At 50.6% G+C, this 19,465-nt stretch overlaps 69 non-coding genes and 3 pseudogenes across 69 annotated transcripts; all 72 read left to right on the top strand.

Annotated features, from left to right (window-relative positions):
* The first annotated feature begins 68 nt into the window (after positions 1 to 68).
* Positions 69 to 187, top strand: LOC116018356. The gene has a single exon (XR_004098377.1). It is a non-coding gene; the product is annotated as a 5S ribosomal RNA (ribosomal RNA).
* A 129-nt stretch (positions 188 to 316) lies between these two features.
* Positions 317 to 435, top strand: LOC116018282. Its single transcript, XR_004098305.1, has one exon. It is a non-coding gene; the product is annotated as a 5S ribosomal RNA (ribosomal RNA).
* A 129-nt stretch (positions 436 to 564) lies between these two features.
* On the top strand, positions 565 to 683 carry LOC116018283. The gene has a single exon (XR_004098306.1). It is a non-coding gene; the product is annotated as a 5S ribosomal RNA (ribosomal RNA).
* Positions 684 to 812: 129 nt separating this feature from the next.
* On the top strand, positions 813 to 931 carry LOC116018284. Its single transcript, XR_004098307.1, has one exon. It is a non-coding gene; the product is annotated as a 5S ribosomal RNA (ribosomal RNA).
* Positions 932 to 1,060: 129 nt separating this feature from the next.
* LOC116018286 lies at positions 1,061 to 1,179 on the top strand. Its single transcript, XR_004098308.1, has one exon. It is a non-coding gene; the product is annotated as a 5S ribosomal RNA (ribosomal RNA).
* Positions 1,180 to 1,308: 129 nt separating this feature from the next.
* Positions 1,309 to 1,427, top strand: LOC116018293. Its single transcript, XR_004098316.1, has one exon. It is a non-coding gene; the product is annotated as a 5S ribosomal RNA (ribosomal RNA).
* Positions 1,428 to 1,563: 136 nt separating this feature from the next.
* On the top strand, positions 1,564 to 1,681 carry LOC116018505. Its single transcript, XR_004098519.1, has one exon. It is a non-coding gene; the product is annotated as a 5S ribosomal RNA (ribosomal RNA).
* A 274-nt stretch (positions 1,682 to 1,955) lies between these two features.
* Positions 1,956 to 2,075, top strand: LOC116018532. Its single transcript, XR_004098546.1, has one exon. It is a non-coding gene; the product is annotated as a 5S ribosomal RNA (ribosomal RNA).
* Positions 2,076 to 2,138: 63 nt separating this feature from the next.
* On the top strand, positions 2,139 to 2,257 carry LOC116018324. The gene has a single exon (XR_004098347.1). It is a non-coding gene; the product is annotated as a 5S ribosomal RNA (ribosomal RNA).
* A 136-nt stretch (positions 2,258 to 2,393) lies between these two features.
* LOC116018214 lies at positions 2,394 to 2,512 on the top strand. The gene has a single exon (XR_004098240.1). It is a non-coding gene; the product is annotated as a 5S ribosomal RNA (ribosomal RNA).
* Positions 2,513 to 2,611: 99 nt separating this feature from the next.
* On the top strand, positions 2,612 to 2,729 carry LOC116018305. The gene has a single exon (XR_004098330.1). It is a non-coding gene; the product is annotated as a 5S ribosomal RNA (ribosomal RNA).
* A 137-nt stretch (positions 2,730 to 2,866) lies between these two features.
* LOC116018059 lies at positions 2,867 to 2,985 on the top strand. Its single transcript, XR_004098092.1, has one exon. It is a non-coding gene; the product is annotated as a 5S ribosomal RNA (ribosomal RNA).
* A 137-nt stretch (positions 2,986 to 3,122) lies between these two features.
* LOC116017977 lies at positions 3,123 to 3,240 on the top strand (annotated as a pseudogene).
* Positions 3,241 to 3,411: 171 nt separating this feature from the next.
* On the top strand, positions 3,412 to 3,530 carry LOC116018228. Its single transcript, XR_004098253.1, has one exon. It is a non-coding gene; the product is annotated as a 5S ribosomal RNA (ribosomal RNA).
* Positions 3,531 to 3,666: 136 nt separating this feature from the next.
* LOC116018430 lies at positions 3,667 to 3,785 on the top strand. Its single transcript, XR_004098447.1, has one exon. It is a non-coding gene; the product is annotated as a 5S ribosomal RNA (ribosomal RNA).
* A 213-nt stretch (positions 3,786 to 3,998) lies between these two features.
* Positions 3,999 to 4,117, top strand: LOC116018540. Its single transcript, XR_004098553.1, has one exon. It is a non-coding gene; the product is annotated as a 5S ribosomal RNA (ribosomal RNA).
* A 176-nt stretch (positions 4,118 to 4,293) lies between these two features.
* LOC116017954 lies at positions 4,294 to 4,412 on the top strand. The gene has a single exon (XR_004098024.1). It is a non-coding gene; the product is annotated as a 5S ribosomal RNA (ribosomal RNA).
* Positions 4,413 to 4,549: 137 nt separating this feature from the next.
* On the top strand, positions 4,550 to 4,668 carry LOC116018335. The gene has a single exon (XR_004098357.1). It is a non-coding gene; the product is annotated as a 5S ribosomal RNA (ribosomal RNA).
* A 136-nt stretch (positions 4,669 to 4,804) lies between these two features.
* LOC116018301 lies at positions 4,805 to 4,923 on the top strand. The gene has a single exon (XR_004098326.1). It is a non-coding gene; the product is annotated as a 5S ribosomal RNA (ribosomal RNA).
* Positions 4,924 to 5,059: 136 nt separating this feature from the next.
* Positions 5,060 to 5,178, top strand: LOC116018303. Its single transcript, XR_004098328.1, has one exon. It is a non-coding gene; the product is annotated as a 5S ribosomal RNA (ribosomal RNA).
* A 311-nt stretch (positions 5,179 to 5,489) lies between these two features.
* On the top strand, positions 5,490 to 5,609 carry LOC116018445. Its single transcript, XR_004098461.1, has one exon. It is a non-coding gene; the product is annotated as a 5S ribosomal RNA (ribosomal RNA).
* Positions 5,610 to 5,672: 63 nt separating this feature from the next.
* Positions 5,673 to 5,791, top strand: LOC116018374. Its single transcript, XR_004098395.1, has one exon. It is a non-coding gene; the product is annotated as a 5S ribosomal RNA (ribosomal RNA).
* Positions 5,792 to 5,920: 129 nt separating this feature from the next.
* On the top strand, positions 5,921 to 6,039 carry LOC116018481. The gene has a single exon (XR_004098495.1). It is a non-coding gene; the product is annotated as a 5S ribosomal RNA (ribosomal RNA).
* Positions 6,040 to 6,176: 137 nt separating this feature from the next.
* LOC116018236 lies at positions 6,177 to 6,295 on the top strand. Its single transcript, XR_004098262.1, has one exon. It is a non-coding gene; the product is annotated as a 5S ribosomal RNA (ribosomal RNA).
* Positions 6,296 to 6,424: 129 nt separating this feature from the next.
* LOC116018482 lies at positions 6,425 to 6,544 on the top strand. Its single transcript, XR_004098496.1, has one exon. It is a non-coding gene; the product is annotated as a 5S ribosomal RNA (ribosomal RNA).
* Positions 6,545 to 6,607: 63 nt separating this feature from the next.
* LOC116018483 lies at positions 6,608 to 6,727 on the top strand. The gene has a single exon (XR_004098497.1). It is a non-coding gene; the product is annotated as a 5S ribosomal RNA (ribosomal RNA).
* Positions 6,728 to 6,790: 63 nt separating this feature from the next.
* On the top strand, positions 6,791 to 6,910 carry LOC116018484. The gene has a single exon (XR_004098498.1). It is a non-coding gene; the product is annotated as a 5S ribosomal RNA (ribosomal RNA).
* A 63-nt stretch (positions 6,911 to 6,973) lies between these two features.
* On the top strand, positions 6,974 to 7,093 carry LOC116018485. The gene has a single exon (XR_004098499.1). It is a non-coding gene; the product is annotated as a 5S ribosomal RNA (ribosomal RNA).
* A 63-nt stretch (positions 7,094 to 7,156) lies between these two features.
* On the top strand, positions 7,157 to 7,276 carry LOC116018486. The gene has a single exon (XR_004098500.1). It is a non-coding gene; the product is annotated as a 5S ribosomal RNA (ribosomal RNA).
* Positions 7,277 to 7,339: 63 nt separating this feature from the next.
* On the top strand, positions 7,340 to 7,459 carry LOC116018487. The gene has a single exon (XR_004098501.1). It is a non-coding gene; the product is annotated as a 5S ribosomal RNA (ribosomal RNA).
* Positions 7,460 to 7,522: 63 nt separating this feature from the next.
* On the top strand, positions 7,523 to 7,642 carry LOC116018488. Its single transcript, XR_004098502.1, has one exon. It is a non-coding gene; the product is annotated as a 5S ribosomal RNA (ribosomal RNA).
* A 63-nt stretch (positions 7,643 to 7,705) lies between these two features.
* Positions 7,706 to 7,825, top strand: LOC116018518. Its single transcript, XR_004098532.1, has one exon. It is a non-coding gene; the product is annotated as a 5S ribosomal RNA (ribosomal RNA).
* Positions 7,826 to 7,888: 63 nt separating this feature from the next.
* Positions 7,889 to 8,007, top strand: LOC116018318. Its single transcript, XR_004098342.1, has one exon. It is a non-coding gene; the product is annotated as a 5S ribosomal RNA (ribosomal RNA).
* Positions 8,008 to 8,326: 319 nt separating this feature from the next.
* Positions 8,327 to 8,445, top strand: LOC116018502. The gene has a single exon (XR_004098516.1). It is a non-coding gene; the product is annotated as a 5S ribosomal RNA (ribosomal RNA).
* A 393-nt stretch (positions 8,446 to 8,838) lies between these two features.
* LOC116018211 lies at positions 8,839 to 8,957 on the top strand. The gene has a single exon (XR_004098237.1). It is a non-coding gene; the product is annotated as a 5S ribosomal RNA (ribosomal RNA).
* Positions 8,958 to 9,275: 318 nt separating this feature from the next.
* On the top strand, positions 9,276 to 9,393 carry LOC116017980 (annotated as a pseudogene).
* A 141-nt stretch (positions 9,394 to 9,534) lies between these two features.
* LOC116018060 lies at positions 9,535 to 9,653 on the top strand. Its single transcript, XR_004098093.1, has one exon. It is a non-coding gene; the product is annotated as a 5S ribosomal RNA (ribosomal RNA).
* A 137-nt stretch (positions 9,654 to 9,790) lies between these two features.
* Positions 9,791 to 9,909, top strand: LOC116018233. Its single transcript, XR_004098259.1, has one exon. It is a non-coding gene; the product is annotated as a 5S ribosomal RNA (ribosomal RNA).
* A 310-nt stretch (positions 9,910 to 10,219) lies between these two features.
* Positions 10,220 to 10,339, top strand: LOC116018504. The gene has a single exon (XR_004098518.1). It is a non-coding gene; the product is annotated as a 5S ribosomal RNA (ribosomal RNA).
* Positions 10,340 to 10,476: 137 nt separating this feature from the next.
* Positions 10,477 to 10,595, top strand: LOC116018061. Its single transcript, XR_004098094.1, has one exon. It is a non-coding gene; the product is annotated as a 5S ribosomal RNA (ribosomal RNA).
* Positions 10,596 to 10,732: 137 nt separating this feature from the next.
* On the top strand, positions 10,733 to 10,851 carry LOC116018251. Its single transcript, XR_004098276.1, has one exon. It is a non-coding gene; the product is annotated as a 5S ribosomal RNA (ribosomal RNA).
* Positions 10,852 to 10,987: 136 nt separating this feature from the next.
* LOC116018514 lies at positions 10,988 to 11,106 on the top strand. The gene has a single exon (XR_004098529.1). It is a non-coding gene; the product is annotated as a 5S ribosomal RNA (ribosomal RNA).
* Positions 11,107 to 11,425: 319 nt separating this feature from the next.
* On the top strand, positions 11,426 to 11,544 carry LOC116018264. The gene has a single exon (XR_004098288.1). It is a non-coding gene; the product is annotated as a 5S ribosomal RNA (ribosomal RNA).
* A 319-nt stretch (positions 11,545 to 11,863) lies between these two features.
* On the top strand, positions 11,864 to 11,982 carry LOC116018325. The gene has a single exon (XR_004098348.1). It is a non-coding gene; the product is annotated as a 5S ribosomal RNA (ribosomal RNA).
* A 137-nt stretch (positions 11,983 to 12,119) lies between these two features.
* LOC116018249 lies at positions 12,120 to 12,238 on the top strand. The gene has a single exon (XR_004098274.1). It is a non-coding gene; the product is annotated as a 5S ribosomal RNA (ribosomal RNA).
* Positions 12,239 to 12,375: 137 nt separating this feature from the next.
* On the top strand, positions 12,376 to 12,494 carry LOC116018387. Its single transcript, XR_004098407.1, has one exon. It is a non-coding gene; the product is annotated as a 5S ribosomal RNA (ribosomal RNA).
* Positions 12,495 to 12,630: 136 nt separating this feature from the next.
* On the top strand, positions 12,631 to 12,748 carry LOC116017945. The gene has a single exon (XR_004098015.1). It is a non-coding gene; the product is annotated as a 5S ribosomal RNA (ribosomal RNA).
* A 502-nt stretch (positions 12,749 to 13,250) lies between these two features.
* Positions 13,251 to 13,369, top strand: LOC116018319. The gene has a single exon (XR_004098343.1). It is a non-coding gene; the product is annotated as a 5S ribosomal RNA (ribosomal RNA).
* A 137-nt stretch (positions 13,370 to 13,506) lies between these two features.
* Positions 13,507 to 13,625, top strand: LOC116018363. Its single transcript, XR_004098384.1, has one exon. It is a non-coding gene; the product is annotated as a 5S ribosomal RNA (ribosomal RNA).
* A 137-nt stretch (positions 13,626 to 13,762) lies between these two features.
* LOC116018365 lies at positions 13,763 to 13,881 on the top strand. Its single transcript, XR_004098385.1, has one exon. It is a non-coding gene; the product is annotated as a 5S ribosomal RNA (ribosomal RNA).
* A 137-nt stretch (positions 13,882 to 14,018) lies between these two features.
* On the top strand, positions 14,019 to 14,136 carry LOC116017966 (annotated as a pseudogene).
* A 129-nt stretch (positions 14,137 to 14,265) lies between these two features.
* LOC116018207 lies at positions 14,266 to 14,384 on the top strand. Its single transcript, XR_004098233.1, has one exon. It is a non-coding gene; the product is annotated as a 5S ribosomal RNA (ribosomal RNA).
* Positions 14,385 to 14,521: 137 nt separating this feature from the next.
* On the top strand, positions 14,522 to 14,640 carry LOC116018062. The gene has a single exon (XR_004098095.1). It is a non-coding gene; the product is annotated as a 5S ribosomal RNA (ribosomal RNA).
* Positions 14,641 to 14,777: 137 nt separating this feature from the next.
* On the top strand, positions 14,778 to 14,896 carry LOC116018215. The gene has a single exon (XR_004098241.1). It is a non-coding gene; the product is annotated as a 5S ribosomal RNA (ribosomal RNA).
* Positions 14,897 to 15,033: 137 nt separating this feature from the next.
* LOC116017944 lies at positions 15,034 to 15,151 on the top strand. Its single transcript, XR_004098014.1, has one exon. It is a non-coding gene; the product is annotated as a 5S ribosomal RNA (ribosomal RNA).
* Positions 15,152 to 15,288: 137 nt separating this feature from the next.
* On the top strand, positions 15,289 to 15,407 carry LOC116018223. The gene has a single exon (XR_004098249.1). It is a non-coding gene; the product is annotated as a 5S ribosomal RNA (ribosomal RNA).
* A 136-nt stretch (positions 15,408 to 15,543) lies between these two features.
* On the top strand, positions 15,544 to 15,662 carry LOC116018289. The gene has a single exon (XR_004098311.1). It is a non-coding gene; the product is annotated as a 5S ribosomal RNA (ribosomal RNA).
* Positions 15,663 to 15,783: 121 nt separating this feature from the next.
* Positions 15,784 to 15,902, top strand: LOC116018392. The gene has a single exon (XR_004098411.1). It is a non-coding gene; the product is annotated as a 5S ribosomal RNA (ribosomal RNA).
* Positions 15,903 to 16,023: 121 nt separating this feature from the next.
* LOC116018393 lies at positions 16,024 to 16,142 on the top strand. Its single transcript, XR_004098412.1, has one exon. It is a non-coding gene; the product is annotated as a 5S ribosomal RNA (ribosomal RNA).
* A 121-nt stretch (positions 16,143 to 16,263) lies between these two features.
* LOC116018394 lies at positions 16,264 to 16,382 on the top strand. The gene has a single exon (XR_004098413.1). It is a non-coding gene; the product is annotated as a 5S ribosomal RNA (ribosomal RNA).
* A 121-nt stretch (positions 16,383 to 16,503) lies between these two features.
* LOC116018395 lies at positions 16,504 to 16,622 on the top strand. Its single transcript, XR_004098414.1, has one exon. It is a non-coding gene; the product is annotated as a 5S ribosomal RNA (ribosomal RNA).
* A 121-nt stretch (positions 16,623 to 16,743) lies between these two features.
* LOC116018396 lies at positions 16,744 to 16,862 on the top strand. The gene has a single exon (XR_004098415.1). It is a non-coding gene; the product is annotated as a 5S ribosomal RNA (ribosomal RNA).
* A 121-nt stretch (positions 16,863 to 16,983) lies between these two features.
* LOC116018398 lies at positions 16,984 to 17,102 on the top strand. The gene has a single exon (XR_004098417.1). It is a non-coding gene; the product is annotated as a 5S ribosomal RNA (ribosomal RNA).
* A 121-nt stretch (positions 17,103 to 17,223) lies between these two features.
* On the top strand, positions 17,224 to 17,342 carry LOC116018399. Its single transcript, XR_004098418.1, has one exon. It is a non-coding gene; the product is annotated as a 5S ribosomal RNA (ribosomal RNA).
* A 121-nt stretch (positions 17,343 to 17,463) lies between these two features.
* LOC116018400 lies at positions 17,464 to 17,582 on the top strand. Its single transcript, XR_004098419.1, has one exon. It is a non-coding gene; the product is annotated as a 5S ribosomal RNA (ribosomal RNA).
* Positions 17,583 to 17,703: 121 nt separating this feature from the next.
* LOC116018401 lies at positions 17,704 to 17,822 on the top strand. The gene has a single exon (XR_004098420.1). It is a non-coding gene; the product is annotated as a 5S ribosomal RNA (ribosomal RNA).
* A 121-nt stretch (positions 17,823 to 17,943) lies between these two features.
* LOC116018402 lies at positions 17,944 to 18,062 on the top strand. Its single transcript, XR_004098421.1, has one exon. It is a non-coding gene; the product is annotated as a 5S ribosomal RNA (ribosomal RNA).
* A 121-nt stretch (positions 18,063 to 18,183) lies between these two features.
* On the top strand, positions 18,184 to 18,302 carry LOC116018403. Its single transcript, XR_004098422.1, has one exon. It is a non-coding gene; the product is annotated as a 5S ribosomal RNA (ribosomal RNA).
* Positions 18,303 to 18,423: 121 nt separating this feature from the next.
* LOC116018404 lies at positions 18,424 to 18,542 on the top strand. The gene has a single exon (XR_004098423.1). It is a non-coding gene; the product is annotated as a 5S ribosomal RNA (ribosomal RNA).
* A 121-nt stretch (positions 18,543 to 18,663) lies between these two features.
* LOC116018354 lies at positions 18,664 to 18,782 on the top strand. The gene has a single exon (XR_004098375.1). It is a non-coding gene; the product is annotated as a 5S ribosomal RNA (ribosomal RNA).
* Positions 18,783 to 18,911: 129 nt separating this feature from the next.
* Positions 18,912 to 19,032, top strand: LOC116018458. The gene has a single exon (XR_004098473.1). It is a non-coding gene; the product is annotated as a 5S ribosomal RNA (ribosomal RNA).
* A 129-nt stretch (positions 19,033 to 19,161) lies between these two features.
* On the top strand, positions 19,162 to 19,279 carry LOC116017925. Its single transcript, XR_004097996.1, has one exon. It is a non-coding gene; the product is annotated as a 5S ribosomal RNA (ribosomal RNA).
* The last annotated feature ends 186 nt before the right edge of the window (positions 19,280 to 19,465 follow it).

The raw sequence follows: 19,465 nt of genomic DNA on the forward strand, positions 1-19,465 counted from the left end.
TAAACCGCTAAGCGAGAGAAGTTGCGCGGAGAGAGAGAGTCAAGTACATTTTGCGCGCAGTACATGACGGATGCAATCATACCAGCACTAATGCACCGGATCCCATCAGAACTCCGAAGCTAAGCGTGCTTGGGCTAGAGTAGTACTAGGATTGGTGACCCCCTGGGAAGTCCTCGTGTTGCTTCCCCCACCCTCTTTTTAATTTTTCTTTTAAACCGCTGGACCGCTCGCTAAGGGTACTATCTTTTTAAACCGCTAAGTGAGATAAGGCGCGCGGAGAGAGAGGGTAAAGTACATTTTGCGCGCAGTACATGACGGATGCGATCACACCAGCACTAATGCACCGGATCCCATCAGAACTCCGAAGCTAAGCGTGCTTGGGCGAGAGTAGTATTAGGATGGGTGACCCCCTGGGAAGTCCTCGTGTTGCTTCCCCCACCCTCTTTTTAATTTTTCTTTTAAACCGCTGGACCGCTCGCTAAGGGTACTATCTTTTTAAACCGCTAAGTGAGATAAGGCGCGCGGAGAGAGAGGGTAAAGTACATTTTGCGCGCAGTACATGACGGATGCGATCACACCAGCACTAATGCACCGGATCCCATCAGAACTCCGAAGCTAAGCGTGCTTGGGCGAGAGTAGTATTAGGATGGGTGACCCCCTGGGAAGTCCTCGTGTTGCTTCCCCCACCCTCTTTTTAATTTTTCTTTTAAACCGCTGGACCGCTCGCTAAGGGTACTATCTTTTTAAACCGCTAAGTGAGATAAGGCGCGCGGAGAGAGAGGGTAAAGTACATTTTGCGCGCAGTACATGACGGATGCGATCACACCAGCACTAATGCACCGGATCCCATCAGAACTCCGAAGCTAAGCGTGCTTGGGCGAGAGTAGTATTAGGATGGGTGACCCCCTGGGAAGTCCTCGTGTTGCTTCCCCCACCCTCTTTTTAATTTTTCTTTTAAACCGCTGGACCGCTCGCTAAGGGTACTATCTTTTTAAACCGCTAAGTGAGATAAGGCGCGCGGAGAGAGAGGGTAAAGTACATTTTGCGCGCAGTACATGACGGATGCGATCACACCAGCACTAATGCACCGGATCCCATCAGAACTCCGAAGCTAAGCGTGCTTGGGCGAGAGTAGTATTAGGATGGGTGACCCCCTGGGAAGTCCTCGTGTTGCTTCCCCCACCCTCTTTTTAATTTTTCTTTTAAACCGCTGGACCGCTCGCTAAGGGTACTATCTTTTTAAACCGCTAAGTGAGATAAGGCGCGCGGAGAGAGAGGGTAAAGTACATTTTGCGCGCAGTACATGACGGATGCGATCATACCAGCACAAATGCACTGGATCCCATCAGAACTCCGAAGCTAAGCGTGCTTGGGCGAGAGTAGTACTAGGATGGGAGACCCCTTGGGAAGTCCTCGTGTTACATCCCCCACCCTTTTTAAATTTTACTTTTAAACCGCTGGACCGCTCGCTAAGGGTACTATCCTTTTAAACCGCTAAACCGCTAAGCGAGAGAAGTTGCGTGGAGAGAGAGGGTCAAGTACATTTTGCACGCAGTACATGACGGATGTGATCATACCAGCACAAATGCACCGGATCCCATCAGAACTCCGAAGTGAAGCGTTCTTGGGCTAGAGTAGTACTAGGATGGTGACCCCCTAGGAAGTCCTCGTGTTGCATCCCCCACCCTCTTTTTAATTTTTCTTTTAAACCGCTGGACCGCTCGCTAAGGGTACTATCTTTTTAAACCGCTAAGTGAGATAAGTTGCGTGGAGAGAGAGGGTCAAGTACATTTTGCGCGCAGTACATGACGGATGCAATCATACCTGCATTAATGCACCGGATCCCATCAGAACTCCGAAGTCAAGCTAATTTTTCTTTTAAACCGCTAAACCGCTAAGCGAGAGAAGTTGCGCGGAGAGAGAGGGTCAAGTACCTTTTGCGCGTAGTACGTGACGGATGCGATCATACCAGCACTAATGCGCCGGATCCCATCAGAACTCCGAAGTCAAGCGCGCTTGGGCGAGGATAGTACTAGGATGGGCGACCCCCTGGGAAGTCCTCGTGACCGCTAAACCGCTAAGCGAGGGAAGTTTCGCGGAGAGAAAGGGTCAAGTACATTTTGCGCGCAGTACATGACGGATGCGATCATACCAGCACTAATGCACCGGATCCCATCAGAACTCCGAAGTGAAGCGTTCTTGGGCTAGAGTAGTACTAGGATGGGCGACCCCCTGGGAAGTCCTCGTGTTGCATCCCCACCCTCTTTTTAATTTTTCTTTTAAACCGCTGGACCGCTCGCTAAGGGTACTATCCTTTTAAACCGCTAAACTGCTAAGCGAGAGAAGTTGCGCGGAGAGAGAGGGTCAAGTACATTTTGCGCGCAGTACATGACGGATGCGATCATACCAGCACTAATGCACCGGATCCCATCAGAACTCCGAAGCTAAGCGTGCTTGGGCGAGAGTAGTACTAGGATGGGCGACCCCCTGGGAAGTCCTCGTGTTGCATCCCCCCCCTCTTTTTAATTTTTCTTTTAAACCGCTAAACCGCTAAGCGAGGGAAGTTTCGCGGAGAGAAAGGGTCAAGTACATTTTGCGCGCAGTACGTGACGGATGCGATCATACCAGCACTAATGCACCGGATCCCATCAGAACTCCGAAGCTAAGCGTGCTTGGGCGAGAGTAGTACTAGGATGGTGACCCCCTGGGAAGTCTTCGTGTTGCATCCCCCACCCTCTTTTTAATTTTTCTTTTAAACCGCTGGACCGCTCGCTAAGGGTACTATCTTTTTAAACCGCTAAGTGAGATGAGTCGCGCGGAGAGAGAGGGTCAAGTACATTTTGCGCGCAGTACATGACGGCGTGACGGATGCGATCATACCAGCACTAATGCACCGGATCCCATCAGAACTCCGAAGTTAAGCGTGCTTGGGCGAGAGTAGTACTAGGATGGGTGACCCCCTGGGAAGTCCTCGTGTTGCATCCCCCACCCTCTTTTTAATTTTTCTTTTAAACCGCTGGACCGCTCGCTAAGGGTACTATCCTTTTAAACCGCTAAACAGCTAAGCGAAAGAAGTTGCGCGGAGAGAGAGGGTCAAATACATTTTGCTCGCAGTACATGACGGATGCGATCATGCCAACACTAATGCACCGGATCCCATCAGAACTCCGAAGTGAAGCGTTCTTGGGCTAGAGTAGTACTAGGATGCTGACCCCCTGGGAAGTCTTCGTGTTGCATCCCCCACCCTCTTTTTAATTTTTCTTTTAAACCGCTGGACCGCTCGCTAAGGGTATTTAATTTTTCTTTTAAACCGCTGGACCGCTCGCTAAGGGTAATATCTTTTTAAACCGCTAAGTGAGATAAGTCGCGCGGAGAGAGAGGGTCAAGTACATTTTGCGCGCAGTACATGACGGATGCAATCGTACCAGCACTAATGCACCGGATCCCATCAGAACTCCGAAGTTAAGCGTGCTTGGGCGAGAGTAGTACTAGGATGGGTGACCCCCTGGGAAGTCCTCGTGTTGCATCCCCCACCCTCTTTTTAATCTTTCTTTTAAACCGCTGGACCGCTCGCTAAGGGTACTATCCTTTTAAACCGCTAAACCGCTAAGCGAGAGAAGTTGCGCGGAGAGAGAGGGTCAAGTACATTTTGCGCGCAATACATGCAGATGCGATCATACCAGCACTAATGCACCGGATCCCATCAGAACTCCGAAGTGAAGCGCGCTTAGGCGAGAATGGTACTAGGATGGGCGACCCCCTGGGAAGTCCTCGTGTTGCATCCCCCACCCTCTTTTTAATTTTTCTTTTAAACCGCTGGACCGCTCGCTAAGGGTACTATCTTTTTAAACCGCTAAGTTAGATAAGTTGCGCGGAGAGAGAAGGTCAAGTACATTTTGCGCGCAGTACATGACGGATGCGATCATACCAGCACTAATGCACCGGATCCCATCAGAACATGCGATCATACCAGCACTAATGCACCGGATCCCATCAGAACACCCGATCATACCAGCACTAATGCACCGGATCCCATCAGAACACCGAAGCAAAGCGTGCTTGGGCGAGAGTAGTACTAGGATGGGTGACCCCTTGGGAAGTCCTCGTGTTGCATCCCCCACCCTTTTAAATTTCTTGGGAAGTCCTCGTGTTGCATCCCCCACCCTTTTAAATTTACTTTTAAACCGCTTGACCGCTCGCTAAGGGTACTATCCTTTTAAACCGCTAAACCGCTAAGCGAGAGAAGTTGCGCGGAGAGAGAGGGTCAAGAACATTTTGCGCGCAGTACATGACGGATGCCATCATACTAGCACTAATGCACAGGATCCCATCAGAACTCCGAACTTAGGCGTGCTTGGGCGAGTGTAGTACTAGGATGGGTGACCTCCTGGCAAGTCCTCGTGTTGCATCCCCCACCCTCTTTTTAATTTTTCTTTTAAACTGCTGGACCGCTCGGTAAGGATACTATCCTTTTAATCCGCTAAACCGCTAAGCGAGAGAAGTTGCGCGGAGAGAGAGGGTCAAGAACATTTTGCGCGCAGTACATGACGGATGCGCTCATACCAGCACTAATGCACCGGATCCCATCAGAACTCCGAAGCTAAGCGTGCTTGGGCAAGAGTAGTACTAGGATTGGTGACCCCCTGGGAAGTCCTCGTGTTGCATCCCCCACCCTTTTTAAATTTTACTTTTAAACCGCTGGACCGCTCGCTAAGGATAGTATCCTTTTAAACCGCTAAACCGCTAAGCGAGAGATGTTGCGCGGAGAGAGAGGGTCAAGTACATTTTGCACGCAGTACATGACGGATGCGATCATACCAGCACTAATGCACCGGATCCCATCAGAACTCCGAAGCTAAGCGTGCTTGGGCAAGAGTAGTACTAGGATTGGTGACCCCCTGGGAAGTCCTCGTGTTGCATCCCCCACCCTTTTTAAATTTTACTTTTAAACCGCTGGACCGCTCGCTAAGGATAGTATCCTTTTAAACCGCTAAACCGCTAAGCGAGAGATGTTGCGCGGAGAGAGAGGGTCAAGTACATTTTGCACGCAGTACATGACGGATGCGATCATACCAGCACTAATGCACCGGATCCCATCAGAACTCCGAAGCTAAGCGTGCTTGGGCAAGAGTAGTACTAGGATTGGTGACCCCCTGGGAAGTCCTCGTGTTGCATCCCCCACCCTCTTTTTAATTTTTCTTTTAAACCGCTGGACCGCTCGCTAAGGGTACTATCTTTTTAAACCGCTAAGTGAGATAAGTCGCGCGGATAGAGAGGGTAAAGTACATTTTGCGCGCAGTACATGACGGATGCAATCATACCAGCACTAATGCACCGGATCCCATCAGAACTCCGAAGTCAAGCTAATTTTTCTTTTAAACCGCTGGACCGCTCGCTAAGGATACCATCCTTTTAAACCGCTAAACCGCTAAGCGAGAGAAGTTGCGCGGAGAGAGAGGGTCAAGTACATTTTGCGCGCAGTACATGACGGATGCGATCATACCAGCACAAATGCACCGGATCCCATCAGAACTCCGAAGTAAAGCGTGCTTGGGCGAGAGTAGTACTAGGATGGGTGACCCCCTGGGAAGTCCTCGTGACCGCTAAACCGCTAAGCGAGAGAAGTTGCGCGGAGAGAGAGGGTCAAGTACATTTTGCGCGCAGTACATGACGGATGCGATCATATTAGCACTAATGCACCGGATCCCATCAGAACTCCGAAGGTAAGCGTGCTTGGGCGAAAGTAGTACTAGGATGGGTGACCCCCTGGGAAGTCTTCGTGTTGAATCCCCCACCCTTTTTTCAATTTTTCTTTTAAACCGCTTGACCGCTCGCTAAGGGTAGTATCCTTTTAAACCGCTAAGCGAGAGAGGTTGCGCGGAGAGAGAGGGTCAAGAACATTTTGCGCGCAGTACATGATGGATGCCATCATACTAGCACTAATGCACCGGATCCCATCAGAACTCCGAAGTTAGGCGTGCTTGGGCGAGTGTAGTACTAGAATGGGTGACCTCCTGGCAAGTCCTCGTGTTGCATCCCCCGCCCTCTTTTTAATTTTTCTTTTAAACTGCTGGACCGCTCTGTAAGGATACTATCCTTTTAATCCGCTAAACCGCTAAGCGAGAGAAGTTGCGCGGAGAGAGAAGGTCAAGTACATTTTGCGCGCAGTACATGACGGATGCGATCATACCAGCACTAATGCACTGGATCCCATCAGAACTCCGAAGCTAAGCGTGCTTGGGCGAGAGTAGTACTAGGATGGGAGACCCCTTGGGAAGTCCTCGTGTTGCATCCCCCTCCCTCTTTTCAATTTTTCTTTTAAACCGCTGGACCGCTCGCTAAGGCTACTAACTTTTTAAACCGCTAAGTGAGATAAGTTGCGCGGAGAGAGAGGGTCAAGTACATTTTGCGCGCAGTACATGACGGATGCGATCATACCAGCACTAATGCTCTGGATCCCATCAGAACTCCGAAGCTAAGCGTGCTTGGGCGAGAGTAGTACTAAGATGGGTGACCCCCTGGGAAGTCCTCGTGACCGCTAAACCGCTAAGCGAGGGAAGTTTCGCGGAGAGAAAGGGTCAAGTACATTTTGCGCGCAGTACATGACGGATGCGATCATACCAGCACTAATGCTCTGGATCCCATCAGAACTCCGAAGCTAAGCGTGCTTGGGCGAGAGTAGTACTAAGATGGGTGACCCCCTGGGAAGTCCTCGTGACCGCTAAACCGCTAAGCGAGGGAAGTTTCGCGGAGAGAAAGGGTCAAGTACATTTTGCGCGCAGTACATGACGGATGCGATCATACCAGCACTAATGCTCTGGATCCCATCAGAACTCCGAAGCTAAGCGTGCTTGGGCGAGAGTAGTACTAAGATGGGTGACCCCCTGGGAAGTCCTCGTGACCGCTAAACCGCTAAGCGAGGGAAGTTTCGCGGAGAGAAAGGGTCAAGTACATTTTGCGCGCAGTACATGACGGATGCGATCATACCAGCACTAATGCTCTGGATCCCATCAGAACTCCGAAGCTAAGCGTGCTTGGGCGAGAGTAGTACTAAGATGGGTGACCCCCTGGGAAGTCCTCGTGACCGCTAAACCGCTAAGCGAGGGAAGTTTCGCGGAGAGAAAGGGTCAAGTACATTTTGCGCGCAGTACATGACGGATGCGATCATACCAGCACTAATGCTCTGGATCCCATCAGAACTCCGAAGCTAAGCGTGCTTGGGCGAGAGTAGTACTAAGATGGGTGACCCCCTGGGAAGTCCTCGTGACCGCTAAACCGCTAAGCGAGGGAAGTTTCGCGGAGAGAAAGGGTCAAGTACATTTTGCGCGCAGTACATGACGGATGCGATCATACCAGCACTAATGCTCTGGATCCCATCAGAACTCCGAAGCTAAGCGTGCTTGGGCGAGAGTAGTACTAAGATGGGTGACCCCCTGGGAAGTCCTCGTGACCGCTAAACCGCTAAGCGAGGGAAGTTTCGCGGAGAGAAAGGGTCAAGTACATTTTGCGCGCAGTACATGACGGATGCGATCATACCAGCACTAATGCTCTGGATCCCATCAGAACTCCGAAGCTAAGCGTGCTTGGGCGAGAGTAGTACTAAGATGGGTGACCCCCTGGGAAGTCCTCGTGACCGCTAAACCGCTAAGCGAGGGAAGTTTCGCGGAGAGAAAGGGTCAAGTACATTTTGCGCGCAGTACATGACGGATGCGATCATACCAGCACAAATGCACCGGATCCCATCAGAACTCCGAAGTAAACCGTGCTTGGGCGAGAGTAGTACTAAGATGGGTGACCCCCTGGGAAGTCCTCGTGACCGCTAAACCGCTAAGCGAGGGAAGTTTCGCGGAGAGAAAGGGTCAAGTACATTTTGCGCGCAGTACATGACGGATGCGATCATACCAGCACTAATGCACCGGATCCCATCAGAACTCCGAAGTTAAGCGTGCTTGGGCGAGAGTAGTACTAGGATTGGTGACCCCCTGGGATGTCCTCGTGTTGCATCCCCCACACTCTTTTTAATTTTTCTTTTAAACCGCTGGACCGCTCGCTAAGGGTACTATCCTTTTAAACCGCTAAACCGCTAAGCGAAAGAAGTTGCGCGGATAGAGAGGGTCAAGTACATTTTGCGCGCAGTACATGACGGATGCGATCATACCAGCACTAATGCACCGGATCCCATCAGAACTCCGAAGTCAAGCTAATTTTTCTTTTAAACCGCTGGACCGCTCGCTAAGGATACTATCCTTTTAAACAGCTAAACCGCTAAGCGAGAGAAGTTGCGCGGAGAGAGAGGGTCAAGTACATTTTTCGCGCAGTACATGACGGGGGTCATCATACCAGCACTAATGCACCGGATCCCATCAGAACTCCGAAGTTAAGCGCGCTTGGGCGAGAACGGTACTAGGATGGGCGACCCCCTGGGAAGTCCTCGTGTTGCATCCCCCACCCTCTTTTTAATTTTTCTTTTAAACCGCTGGACCGCTCGCTAAGGGTACTATCCTTTTAAACCGCTAAACCGCTAAGCGAGAGAAGTTGCGCGGAGAGAGAGGGTCAAGTACATTTTGCGCGCAGTACATGACGGATGCGATCATACCAGCACTAATGCACCGGATCCCATCAGAACTCCGAAGTTAAGCGTGCTTGGGCGAGAGACGGATGCAATCATACCAGTACTAATGCACCGGATCCCATCAGAACTCCGAAGTCAAGCTAATTTTTCTTTTAAACTGCTGGACAGCTCGCTAAGGGTACTATCCTTTTAATCCGCTAAACCGCTAAGCGAGAGAAGTTGCGCGGAGAGAGAAGGTCAAGTACATTTTGCGCGCAGTACGTGACGGATGCGATCATACCAGCACTAATGCACCGGATCCCATCAGAACTCCGAAGTTAAGCGTGCTTGGGCGAGAGTAGTACTAGGATGGGTGACCCCTTGGGAATTCCTCGTGTTGCATCCCCCACCCTTTTTAAATTTTACTTTTAAACCGCTTGACCGCTCGCTAAGGGTACTATCCTTTTAAACCGCTAAACCGCTAAGCGAGAGAAGTTGCGCGGAGAGAGAGGGTCAAGAACATTTTGCGCGCAGTACATGACGGATGCCATCATACCAGCACTAATGCACCGGATCCCATCAGAACTCCGAAGTCAAGCTAATTTTTCTTTTAAACCGCTGGACCGCTCGCTAAGGGTACTATCCTTTTAAACCGCTAAACCGCTAAGCGAGAGAAGTTGCGCGGAGAGAGAGGGTCAAGAACATTTTGCGCGCAGTACATGACGGATGCCATCATACCAGCACTAATGCACCGGATCCCATCAGAACACCGAAGTGAAGCGTTGTTGGGCTAGAGTAGTACTAGGATGGTGACCCCCTGGGAAGTCCTCGTGTTGCATCCCCCACCCTCTTTTTAATCTTTCTTTTAAATAAACCGCTGGACCGCTCGCTAAGGGTACTATCCTTTTAAACCGCTAAACCGCTAAGCGAGAGAAGTTGCGCGGAGAGAGAGGGTCAAGTACATTTTGCGCGCAGTACATGACGGATGCGATCATACCAGCACTAATGCACCGGATCCCATCAGAACTCCGAAGTTAAGCGTGCTTGGGCGAGAGTAGTACTAGGATGGGTGACCCCCTGGGAAGTCCTCGTGTTGCATCCCCCACCCTCTTTTTAATTTTTCTTTTAAACCGCTGGACCGCTCGCTAAGGGTACTATCTTTTTAAACCGCTAAACTGCTAAGTGAGATAAGTTGCGCGGAGAGAGAGGGTCAAGTACATTTTGCGCGCAGTACATGACGGATGCAATCATACCAGTACTAATGCACCGGATCCCATCAGAACTCCGAAGCTAAGCGTGCTTGGGCGAGAGTAGTACTAGGATGGGTGACCCCTTGGGAAGTCCTCGTGTTGCATCCCCCACCCTCTTTTTAATTTTTCTTTTAAACCGCTGGACCGCTCGCTAAGGGTACTATCTTTTTAAACCGCTAAGTGAGATAAGTTGCGCGGAGAGAGAGGGTCAAGTACATTTTGCGCGCAGTACATGACGGATGCAATCATACCAGTACTAATGCACCGGATCCCATCATAACTCCGAAGTCAAGCTAATTTTTCTTTTAAACCGCTGGACCGCTCGCTAAGGATACTATCCTTTTAAACAGCTAAACCGCTAAGCGAGAGAAGTTGCGCGGAGAGAGAGGGCAAGAACATTTTGCGCGCAGTACATGACGGATGCCATCATACTAGCACTAATGCACCGGATCCCATCAGAACTCCGAAGTTAGGCGAGCTTGGGCGAAGAGTAGTACTAGGATGGGTGACCCCCTGGGAAGTCCTCGTGTTGCATCCCCCACCCTCTTTTTAATCTTTCTTTTAAACCGCTGGACCGCTCGCTAAGGGTACTATCCTTTTAAACCGCTAAACCGCTAAGCGAGAGAAGTTGCGCGGAGAGAGAGGGTCAAGTACATTTTGCGCGCAGTACGTGACGGATGCGATCATACCAGCACTAATGCACCGGATCCCATCAGAACTCCGAAGTTAAGCGTGCTTGGGCGAGAGTAGTACTAGGATGGGTGACCCCCTGGGAAGTCCTCGTGTTGCATCCCCCACCCTCTTTTTAATCTTTCTTTTAAACCGCTGGACCGCTCGCTAAGGGTACTATCCTTTTAATCCGCTAAACCGCTAAGCGAGAGAAGTTGCGCAGAGAGAGAAGGTCAAGTACATTTTGCGCGCAGTACATGACGGATGCGATCATACCAACACTAATGCACCGGATCCCATCAGAACTCCGAAGCTAAGCGTGCTTGGGCGAGAGTAGTACTAGGATGGGTGACCCCTTGGGAAGTCCTCGTGTTGCATCCCCCACCCTTTTTAAATTTTACTTTTAAACCGCTGGACCGCTCGCTAAGGGTATTATCCTTTTAAACCGCTAAACCGCTAAGCGAGAGAAGTTGCGCGGAGAGAGAGGGTCAAGAACATTTTGCGCGCAGTACATGACGGATGCCATCATACTAGCACTAATGCACCGGATCCCATCAGAACTCCGAAGTTAGGCGTGCTTGGGCGAGTGTAGTACTAGGATGGCTGACCTCCTGGCAAGTCCTCGTGTTGCATCCCCCACCCTCTTTTTAATTTTTCTTTTAAACCGCTGGACCGCTCGCTAAGGGTACTATCCTTTTAAACCGCTAAACCGCTAAGCGAGAGAAGTTGCGCGGAGAGAGAGGGTCAAGTACATTTTGCGCGCAGTACATGACGGATGCAATCATACCAGCACTAATGCACCGGATCTCATCAGAACTCCGAAGTCAAGCTAATTTTTCTTTTAAACCGCTGGACCGCTCGCTAAGGATACCATCCTTTTAAACCGCTAAACCGCTAAGCGAGAGAAGTTGCGCGGAGAGAGAGGGTCAAGTACATTTTGCACGCAGTACATGACGGATGCGATCATACCAGCACAAATGCACCGGATCCCATCAGAACTCCGAAGTTAAGCGTGCTTGGGCGAGAATGGTACCAGGATGGGCGACCCCCTGGGAAGTCCTCGTGTTGCATCCCCCACCTTCTTTTTAATTTTTCTTTTAAACCGCTGGACCGCTCGCTAAGGGTACTATCCTTTTAAACCGCTAAACCGCTAAGCGAGAGAAGTTGCGCGGAGAGAGAGGGTCAAGAACATTTTGCGCGCAGTACATGACGGATGCCATCATACTAGCACTAATGCACCGGATCCCATCAGAACTCCGAAGTCAAGCTAATTTTTCTTTTAAACCGCTGGACCGCTCGCTAAGGGTACTATCCTTTTAAACCGCTAAACCGCTAAGCGAGAAAAGTTGCGCGGAGAGAGAGGGTCAAGTACATTTTGCGCGCAGTACATGACGGATGCGATCGTACCAGCACTAATGCACTGGATCCCATCAGAACTCCGAAGGTAAGCGTGCTTGGGCGAGAGTAGTACTAGGATGGGTGACCCCTTGGGAATTCTTCGTGTTGCATCCCCCACCCTTTTTTCAGTTTTTCTTTTAATCCGCTTGACCGCTTGCTAAGGGTACTATCCTTTTAAACCGCTAAACCGCTAAGCGAGAGAAGTTGCGCGGAGAGAGAGGGTCAAGAACATTTTGCGCGCAGTACATGACGGATGCGATCATACCAGCACTAATGCACCGGATCCCATCAGAACTCCGAAGTTAAGCGTGCTTGGGCGAGAGTAGTACTAGGATGGGTGACCCCCTGGCAAGTCCTCGTGTTGCATCCCCCGCCCTCTTTTTAATTTTTCTTGTAAACTGCTGGACCGCTCGGTAAGGATACTATCCTTTTAATCCGCTAAACCGCTAAGCGAGAGAAGTTGCGCGGAGAGAGAAGGTCAAGTACATTTTGCGCGCAGTACATGACGGATGCGATCATACCAACACTAATGCACCGGATCCCATCAGAACTCCGAAGCTAAGCGTGCTTGGGCGAGAGTAATACTAGGATGGGAGACCCCTTGGGAAGTCCTCATGTTGCATCCCCCACCCTTTTTAAATTTTACTTTTAAACCGCTGGACCGCTCGCTAAGGGTACTATCCTTTTAAACCGCTAAACCGCTAAGCGAGAGAAGTTGCGCGGAGAGAGAGGGTCAAGTACATTTTGCGCGCAGTACATGACGGATGTGATCATACCAGCACTAATGCACCGGATCCCATCAGAACTCCGAAGTGAAGCGTTGTTGGGCTAGAGTAGTACTAGGATGGTGACCCCCTAGGAAGTCCTCGTGTTGCATCCCCCACCCTCTTTTTAATTTTTCTTTTAAACCGCTGGACCGCCTCGCTAAGGGTACTATCCTTTTAAACCGCTAAACCGCTAAGCGAGAGAAGTTGCGCGGAGAGAGAGGGTCAAGTACATTTTGCGCGCAGTACGTGACGGATGCGATCATACCAGCACTAATGCACCGGATCCCATCAGAACTCCGAAGTCAAGCTAATTTTTCTTTTAAACCACTGGACCGCTCGCTAAGGATACCATCCTTTTAAACGGCTAAACCGCTAAGCGAGAGAAGTTGCGCGGAAAGAGAGGGTCAAGTACATTTTGCACGCAGTACATGACGGATGCGATCATACCAGCACAAATGCACCGGATCCCATCAGAACTCCGAAGTCAAGCTAATTTTTCTTTTAAACCACTGGACCGCTCGCTAAGGATACCATCCTTTTAAACGGCTAAACCGCTAAGCGAGAGAAGTTGCGCGGAGAGAGAGGGTCAAGTACATTTTGCGCGCAGTACATGACGGATGCGATCATACCAGCACTAATGCACCGGATCCCATCAGAACTCCGAAGTCAAGCGCGCTTGGGCGAGGATAGTACTAGGATGGGCGACCCCCTGGGAAGTCCTCGTGTTACATCCCCCACCCTCTCTTTAATTTTTCTTTTAAACCGCTGGACCGCTCGCTAAGGGTACTATCCTTTTAAACCGCTAAACTGCTAAGCGAGAGAAGTTGCGCGGAGAGAGAGGGTCAAGTACATTTTGCGCGCAGTACATGACGGATGCGATCATACCAGCACTAATGCACCGGATCCCATCAGAACTCCGAAGCTAAGCCTGCTTGGGCGAGAGTAGTATTAGGATTGGTGACCCCCTGGGAAGTCCTCGTGTTGCATCCCCCACCCTCTTTTTAATTTTTCTTTTAAACCGCTGGACCGCTCGCTAAGGATACTATCCTTTTAAACTGCTAAACCGCTAAGCGAGAGAAGTTGCGCGGAGAGAGAGGGTCAAGTACATTTTGCGCGCAGTACATGACGGATGCGATCATACCAGCACTAATGCACCGGATCCCATCAGAACTCCGAAGCTAAGCCTGCTTGGGCGAGAGTAGTATTAGGATTGGTGACCCCCTGGGAAGTCCTCGTGTTGCATCCCCCACCCTCTTTTTAATTTTTCTTTTAAACCGCTGGACCGCTCGCTAAGGATACTATCCTTTTAAACTGCTAAACCGCTAAGCGAGAGAAGTTGCGCGGAGAGAGAGGGTCAAGTACATTTTGCGCGCAGTACATGACGGATACGATCATACCAGCACTAATGCATCGGATCCAATCAGAACTCCGAAGTGAAGCGTTCTTGGGCTAGAGTAGTACTAGGATGGTGACCCCCTGGGAAGTCCTCGTGTTGCATCCCCCACCCTCTTTTTAATTTTTCTTTTAAACCGCAGGACCGCTCGCTTAGGGTACTATCTTTTTAAACCGCTAAGTGAGATAAGTCGCGCGGAGAGAGAGGGTCAAGTACATTTTGCGCGCAGTACATGACGGATGCAATCATACCAGCACTAATGCACCGGATCCCATCAGAACTCCGAAGTTAAGCGTGCTTGGGCGAGAGTAGTACTAGGATGGGTGACCCCCTGGGAAGTCCTCGTGTTGCATCCCCCACCCTCTTTTTAATCTTTCTTTTAAACCGCTGGACCGCTCGCTAAGGGTACTATCCTTTTAAACCGCTAAACCGCTAAGCGAGAGAAGTTGCGCGGAGAGAGAGGGTCAAATACATTTTGCGCGCAGTACATGACGGATGCGATCATACCAGCACTAATGCACCGGATCCCATCAGAACTCCGAAGTTAAGCGTGCTTGGGCGAGAGTAGTACTAGGATGGGTGACCCCCTGGGAAGTCCTCGTGTTGCATCCCCCACCCTTTTTTAAATTTTACTTTTAAACCGCTGGACCGCTCGCTAAGGATACTATCCTTTTAATCCGCTAAACCGCTAAGCGAGAGAAGTTGCGAGGAGAGAGAGGGTCAAGTACATTTTGCGCGCAGTACATGACGGATGCGATCATACCAGCACTAATGCACCGGATCCCATCAGAACTCCGAAGCTAAGCGTGCTTGGGCGAGAGTAGTACTAGGATGGGTGACCCCCTGAGAAATCCTCGTGTTGCATCCCCCACCCTCTTTTTAATTTTTCTTTTAAACCGCTGGACCGCTCGCTAAGGATACTATCCTTTTAATCCGCTAAACCGCTAAGCGAGAGAAGTTGCGCGGAGAGAGAGGGTCAAGTACATTTTGCGCGCAGTACATGACGGATGCGATCATACCAGCACTAATGCACCGGATCCCATCAGAACTCCGAAGGGAAGCGTTCTTGGGCTAGAGTAGTACTAGGATGGTGACCCCCTCGGAAGTCCTCGTGTTGCATCACCCACCCTCTTTTTAATTTTTCTTTTAAACCGCTGGACCGCTCGCTAAAGGTACTATCCTTTTAGACCGCTAAACCGCTAAGCGAGAGAAGTTGCGCGGAGAGAGAGGGTCAAATACATTTTGCGCGCAGTACATGACGGATGCGATCATACCAGCACTAATGCACCGGATCCCATCAGAACTCCGAAGTGAAGGGTGCTTGGGCGAGGGTAGTACTAGGATGGGTGACCCCTTGGGAAGTCCTCGTGTTGCATCCCCCACCCTTTTTAAATTTTACTTTTAAACCGCTGGACCGCTCGCTAAGGATACTATCCTTTTAAACCGCTAAACCGCTAAGCGAGAGAAGTTGCGCGGAGAGAGAGGGTCAAGTACATTTTGCGCGCAGTACATGACGGATGCGATCATACCAGCACAAATGCAACGGATCCCATCAGAACTCCGAAGTAAAGCGTGCTTGGGCGAGAGTAGTACTAGGATGGGTGACCCCCTGAGAAATCCTCGTGTTGCATCCCCCACCCTCTTTTTAATTTTTCCTTTAAACCGCTCGCTAAGGCTACTAACTTTTTAAACCGCTAAGCGAGATAAGTTGCGCGGAGAGAGAGGGTCAAGTACGTTTTGCGCGCCGTACATGACGGATGCGATCAGACCAACAATAATGCACCGGATCCCATCAGAACTCCGAAGCTAAGCGTGCTTGGGCGAGAGTAGTACTAGGATGGGTGCCCCCCTGAGAAGTCCTCGTGTTGCATCCCCCGCCCTCTTTTTAATTTTTCCTTTAAACCGCTCGCTAAGGCTACTATCCTTTTAAACCGCTAAGCGAGAGATGTTGCGCGGAGAGAGAGGGTCAAGTACGTTTTGCGCGCCGTACATGACGGATGCGATCAGACCAACAATAATGCACCGGATCCCATCAGAACTCCGAAGCTAAGCGTGCTTGGGCGAGAGTAGTACTAGGATGGGTGCCCCCCTGAGAAGTCCTCGTGTTGCATCCCCCGCCCTCTTTTTAATTTTTCCTTTAAACCGCTCGCTAAGGCTACTATCCTTTTAAACCGCTAAGCGAGAGATGTTGCGCGGAGAGAGAGGGTCAAGTACGTTTTGCGCGCCGTACATGACGGATGCGATCAGACCAACAATAATGCACCGGATCCCATCAGAACTCCGAAGCTAAGCGTGCTTGGGCGAGAGTAGTACTAGGATGGGTGCCCCCCTGAGAAGTCCTCGTGTTGCATCCCCCGCCCTCTTTTTAATTTTTCCTTTAAACCGCTCGCTAAGGCTACTATCCTTTTAAACCGCTAAGCGAGAGATGTTGCGCGGAGAGAGAGGGTCAAGTACGTTTTGCGCGCCGTACATGACGGATGCGATCAGACCAACAATAATGCACCGGATCCCATCAGAACTCCGAAGCTAAGCGTGCTTGGGCGAGAGTAGTACTAGGATGGGTGCCCCCCTGAGAAGTCCTCGTGTTGCATCCCCCGCCCTCTTTTTAATTTTTCCTTTAAACCGCTCGCTAAGGCTACTATCCTTTTAAACCGCTAAGCGAGAGATGTTGCGCGGAGAGAGAGGGTCAAGTACGTTTTGCGCGCCGTACATGACGGATGCGATCAGACCAACAATAATGCACCGGATCCCATCAGAACTCCGAAGCTAAGCGTGCTTGGGCGAGAGTAGTACTAGGATGGGTGCCCCCCTGAGAAGTCCTCGTGTTGCATCCCCCGCCCTCTTTTTAATTTTTCCTTTAAACCGCTCGCTAAGGCTACTATCCTTTTAAACCGCTAAGCGAGAGATGTTGCGCGGAGAGAGAGGGTCAAGTACGTTTTGCGCGCCGTACATGACGGATGCGATCAGACCAACAATAATGCACCGGATCCCATCAGAACTCCGAAGCTAAGCGTGCTTGGGCGAGAGTAGTACTAGGATGGGTGCCCCCCTGAGAAGTCCTCGTGTTGCATCCCCCGCCCTCTTTTTAATTTTTCCTTTAAACCGCTCGCTAAGGCTACTATCCTTTTAAACCGCTAAGCGAGAGATGTTGCGCGGAGAGAGAGGGTCAAGTACGTTTTGCGCGCCGTACATGACGGATGCGATCAGACCAACAATAATGCACCGGATCCCATCAGAACTCCGAAGCTAAGCGTGCTTGGGCGAGAGTAGTACTAGGATGGGTGCCCCCCTGAGAAGTCCTCGTGTTGCATCCCCCGCCCTCTTTTTAATTTTTCCTTTAAACCGCTCGCTAAGGCTACTATCCTTTTAAACCGCTAAGCGAGAGATGTTGCGCGGAGAGAGAGGGTCAAGTACGTTTTGCGCGCCGTACATGACGGATGCGATCAGACCAACAATAATGCACCGGATCCCATCAGAACTCCGAAGCTAAGCGTGCTTGGGCGAGAGTAGTACTAGGATGGGTGCCCCCCTGAGAAGTCCTCGTGTTGCATCCCCCGCCCTCTTTTTAATTTTTCCTTTAAACCGCTCGCTAAGGCTACTATCCTTTTAAACCGCTAAGCGAGAGATGTTGCGCGGAGAGAGAGGGTCAAGTACGTTTTGCGCGCCGTACATGACGGATGCGATCAGACCAACAATAATGCACCGGATCCCATCAGAACTCCGAAGCTAAGCGTGCTTGGGCGAGAGTAGTACTAGGATGGGTGCCCCCCTGAGAAGTCCTCGTGTTGCATCCCCCGCCCTCTTTTTAATTTTTCCTTTAAACCGCTCGCTAAGGCTACTATCCTTTTAAACCGCTAAGCGAGAGATGTTGCGCGGAGAGAGAGGGTCAAGTACGTTTTGCGCGCCGTACATGACGGATGCGATCAGACCAACAATAATGCACCGGATCCCATCAGAACTCCGAAGCTAAGCGTGCTTGGGCGAGAGTAGTACTAGGATGGGTGCCCCCCTGAGAAGTCCTCGTGTTGCATCCCCCGCCCTCTTTTTAATTTTTCCTTTAAACCGCTCGCTAAGGCTACTATCCTTTTAAACCGCTAAGCGAGAGATGTTGCGCGGAGAGAGAGGGTCAAGTACGTTTTGCGCGCCGTACATGACGGATGCGATCAGACCAACAATAATGCACCGGATCCCATCAGAACTCCGAAGCTAAGCGTGCTTGGGCGAGAGTAGTACTAGGATGGGTGCCCCCCTGAGAAGTCCTCGTGTTGCATCCCCCGCCCTCTTTTTAATTTTTCCTTTAAACCGCTCGCTAAGGCTACTATCCTTTTAAACCGCTAAGCGAGAGATGTTGCGCGGAGAGAGAGGGTCAAGTACGTTTTGCGCGCCGTACATGACGGATGCGATCAGACCAACAATAATGCACCGGATCCCATCAGAACTCCGAAGCTAAGCGTGCTTGGGCGAGAGTAGTACTAGGATGGGTGCCCCCCTGAGAAGTCCTCGTGTTGCATCCCCCGCCCTCTTTTTAATTTTTCCTTTAAACCGCTCGCTAAGGCTACTATCCTTTTAAACCGCTAAGCGAGAGATGTTGCGCGGAGAGAGAGGGTCAAGTACGTTTTGCGCGCCGTACATGACGGATGCGATCAGACCAACAATAATGCACCGGATCCCATCAGAACTCCGAAGCTAAGCGTGCTTGGGCGAGAGTAGTACTAGGATGGGTGACCCCCTGAGAAATCCTCGTGTTGCATCCCCCACCCTCTTTTTAATTTTTCTTTTAAACCGCTGGACCACTCGCTAAGGCTACTAAATTTTTAAACCGCTAAGTGAGATAAGTTGCGCGGAGAGAGAGGGTCAAGTACATTTTGCGCGCAGTACATGACGGATGCAATCATACCTGCACTAATGCACCGGATCCCATCAGAACTCTGAAGTAAAGCGTGCTTGGGCGAGAATAGTACCAGGATGGGCGACCCCCCCTGGGAAGTCCTCGTGTTGCTTCCCCCGCCCTCGTTTTAATTTTTCTTTTAAACCGCTGGACCGCTCGCTCAGGGTACTATCCTTTTAAACCGCTAAGCGAGAGAAGTTGCGCGGAGAGAAAGGGTCAAGTACATTTTGCGCGCAGGACATGACGGATGCGATCATACCAGCACTAATACACTGGATCCCATCAGAACTCCGAAGGGAAGCGTTCTTGGGCTAGAGTAGTACTAGGATGGTGACCCCCTGGGAAGTCCTCGTGTTGCTTCCCCCGCCCTCGTTTTAATTTTTCTTTTAAACCGCTGGACCGCTCGCTAAGGGTACTATCCTTTTAAACCGCTAAACCGCTAAGCGAGAGAACTTGCGCGGAGAGAGAGGATCAAGTACATTTTGCGCGCAGTACATGACGGATGCAATCATACCAGCACTAATACACCGGATCCCATCAGAACTCCGA

The sequence above is a fragment of the Ipomoea triloba genome, chromosome 4 (genome assembly GCF_003576645.1).
Source record: "Ipomoea triloba cultivar NCNSP0323 chromosome 4, ASM357664v1".
NCBI lineage: Eukaryota > Viridiplantae > Streptophyta > Magnoliopsida > Solanales > Convolvulaceae > Ipomoea > Ipomoea triloba.